This window comes from Capsicum annuum, chromosome 11 (assembly GCF_002878395.1).
Source record: "Capsicum annuum cultivar UCD-10X-F1 chromosome 11, UCD10Xv1.1, whole genome shotgun sequence".
Classification (NCBI taxonomy): domain Eukaryota; kingdom Viridiplantae; phylum Streptophyta; class Magnoliopsida; order Solanales; family Solanaceae; genus Capsicum; species Capsicum annuum.
Window position 1 is genome coordinate 185,009,984 of NC_061121.1, and position 3,896 is coordinate 185,013,879.

The following is a 3,896-nucleotide window of genomic DNA, read 5'->3' on the forward strand; positions in this document are numbered from 1 at the left end:
ATCTCCCCCTTGGGAGAAAACCTTGACTTTCTGATTCTAAAACTAGGATTCGCTGGATGCTCATGACCCCGAGGGACCATAAGCTAACCCATGACTGATATCTGTACCTGTATACTACGAATCATGATATAATAATATGGAATACATAGAACTGTAAGGCCATAAGGTTCAACTGAATAAAACCATGTGGGAGAAAATACCCAAAACAACTCAATCTAAACTTAAATCTGAGTATACGATGAAGGTAGGCTGAACATAAAGGGTTTCATGCATGAACAACACTGACTGACTAATATGAATGTGGGAGTGCAGACACACCTATATAGAAACTTGGACCATGAATTCGTAATAGCATGACCTGTAAGCTAATACATAGTTTACTAATAATTATCATGACTAATACTGAAACTGATAACATAGATGACTGTATCTGACAGTCCTGTATATACTGAAATCTGAAGAATACCCTAAGTTCTTTACTGAGACTGATGCTGAAACTGTGGGAAGTAGTGTTTAATCGACATGCCCCATGTATGCCGTTATGGCTAAGCTGGGGTCCAATCTCTGCCCTAATTGGAGGGGTGTCAACATCGTGCCACGGGTAAGGACAGCTTGTGAGTGACCTTTATCTGGCAGGTACTCAATGAGAATGGTGGGAACCCTAAACTGATGGGTTAAGACACCTCATTAACCCTAATCTGACGAGTTAAGATGTCTCAACCTATGTTGGATACGTAGTTCTAGAACACAAGGATGACTACTAAGAATCACACCCTGAACTGGAGGGTGAGTTCCCATCCTTGGGTTTACTCGGTGCTAACCTCTACTCCCATCTAGAGGGACTGGACATGAATAACTGACTGTGCATAACTTAATCTTATTGAATTTTGTTGACTGGCGAAATATTACTGATATCTGACAACTGACTAAGATCATGAGGTTTTCTTGAGTCACATGACTGACTGAAGTCTATGGAATCATAGCTTGACTTCGGATATCATGAAACATGACATGGCTCTAGGCACACAGCTATAGTTTTTGGGTACAAGTACCCCCAGGACTCGATGGAAGGAAACTGACACACATGACTGACTTGATTATAAGAGTAGAGTCCATAATTTATAATATCATAAGAAGAGATCTCATACTAAGCATGGTTATCAACAATGTATTGCATAGAAAGGATTTCATATCACATGGAAGCACTTGCACAATCTTAATATCATTTTCATTGCATAATCATATTGGCAACACATACCAAATATATGGAAGTTCATGTGGATTGCATGGTTATCAAGCATCCTGTTCATAAGTAGGATTTTTAAGTAAACATAGTATAATCTCATAAGAATAGTTCATGAGTATTCCAACAACATTTACAAGGCACATTAAAAACATAGAAGTCATTGGAACGTAAGGGCATATCATGAATCCTTTACTTAGTAACAATTTAGCTATATTGCATGATTTCTAGTTTCTTAGGCATTTTATCAAACACCTTACATGCACATCTTACGCATAGGTGAAATCATCAAATTATACATTATGAACAACCAAATTTACATGATTCCAACTCATATTATATCATGAAATTAAAAAAAAAAACATATAAAGATTTCATCTTGGGAATCATCCAATATCAACAACATGATCATCAACACCCAACAATATAGAAATCATACTTTATAATGAAAAAGAGGGTTTTTGAGATTTATGGCTGAAAGGGATCCATAAATCAACTCACGCATACCTTAGAAGAAAGATTCTTGATGATTGACGGAGGAATTTCCTTGAAATTAGATCATCAAGCTTAGTTATGCAACCCTAGTTGTTTTTCACTTTTAGTGCTCTTGGATGATGAGCTTTGAGATGATAATTGGGTTGTAATATGTTTAGAAGCTATATATTTCGTAGGGTTAAGTTTAGGGACGTGTAAGGAGTGTTAAAAGACTTAATTACCCTTAAAATAACTCAAAACGGAGTGTTTTTGGCACCTGGAACTGACTTAGGCGGCTCCCAAGTGATTGCCTAAGCTAGGTTGGGCGGTGCCTAACCAATCGCCTATGTTTGGGTAGGGCGGCGCCTAACCAATCGCCTATCCTTATTGTCTCTCACAAAAATGGGCATAACTTTTCGCTCAGGTATTAGATTAAGGCAAAATTAGTATCATTGGAAAGATAATTCAATTCTATACAATTTGGTGGGTCTAAATCAGCCAAAATACCACATTAATATCGAGTTATACTTGTTCAAAGATGACCCTTGCAAAATCAAACACTAAAACTTGATGGATTCAAAAACTCTTAGCTTGTATTACCCAAAGTGACTCATATGAACATGCTTAATGCATCATAAGCTATCCTACCACTAGGATATTCATTGTAAGTCATGTACTCAGGTATGAGTCACAGGATAGGAGATTTCATACGTAGGAATACTTATTCTCTTCTTAGCTTAGAAACATGCGAGGTATTACAATTAGTATCCCGTGGTAAGGTGATAACACCCTTCCAACTGGGGTCTTAGGTTAGGCATCAAATCAGTCTATATCGAGGTATGTAGGTTAGATGAACACTCCTACAGTGATAATTTAGTCTCAGTATTCAATAAAGAACTCAGTCAATTCTGCAGAAGCATGGCTATCAGTTATCAGTTACCCAGCCATCAGAATTTAGTACTTCATTTTAGTATAATCTCAGATACATGAGGTATGCCTATATGCGCAGTATTTTATGTTCAGTATGTTCAGTTGTTACAGTTTTGCATATACTCACATCCAGTTACTTCGTGATATTCATTCAGTCAGTTATCATCTCATATATATGAACCTATGTATATCGGCCTTACCTCACTTAGCATACGAATACATTTCATGTACTGATGCATATTCTCTCTTTTGCGCTATGATTTCTTATATCATAGGTTTGGATGCTCAGGTTCCTGGCCGTACATAGCAGCTCAGGCTATCAGCATCAGTTATAGTGGTGAGTCCTCATATTCAATGACAGATTTTATCTATTTTAGTACTTTAGTAGTTCAGTAGTTATTTCATTCGGAGTTAGTTAGGGGCTTATCCTATCAACTCCATATTCAGATAGTTAGAGACTTTCTGACTAACATAGTCAGTCTTTCAGTTTTTAGATGTTATTATCAATTATACTCAGTTATTATTTTAGAATTTTGAGAACCTTATGGCATTTTTAAATTTCTTTTGCATGTATATTCCAGTATTATATTTCGTGCTCGCAGCAGGTACTAGTCATGGGTTAGACTATGGTCGTTCTGGGTTGTAAGCACTCTGTGGCACCCAGGGTACAGTCTCGGGGCGTTACATAACCAAATCATACATATACGAAATCTAAAAAACTTTGTAATATTCACAGTAGATCTCATACAATTCCAACACTAAACTATAGAAAGAAGATTAAGCAATACTTTTGGTGAAGATAAATTCACAACGAGAAACAGCTACAATCTATTGATTTTTTAAGTTAGCAAATAGATAACTTTCAAGAGCCACAAACTTGGAATATGAACAAAACCTCACATTTTCCCCCTCAGCTGACTGTATTTTTTTCTTATTTTATTCTTGCTTTTTTCGTTGTTTTATGTGTGTGTATATAGAGGGTAGAGTGTGCAGATGTCCTTCGTGAGGGAATAGGAGTAGTGTCTCTTTTTTCTTAGGTGAGTGCATATATGTTGAGTTATATATAGGAGTTGGGGAATAGTAGAAGACATGAGAGAAAAATAGGGTTGTGGGGAGAGGTTGAGGGTGATGTGGGGAGTTGGGTAGTTTAGGATAAGATTTTTTTTAAAATTATTATTATATATTTTTTTGAAAGATAAAAAACTATGTACATATATATATATATATATATATATATATATATATATAT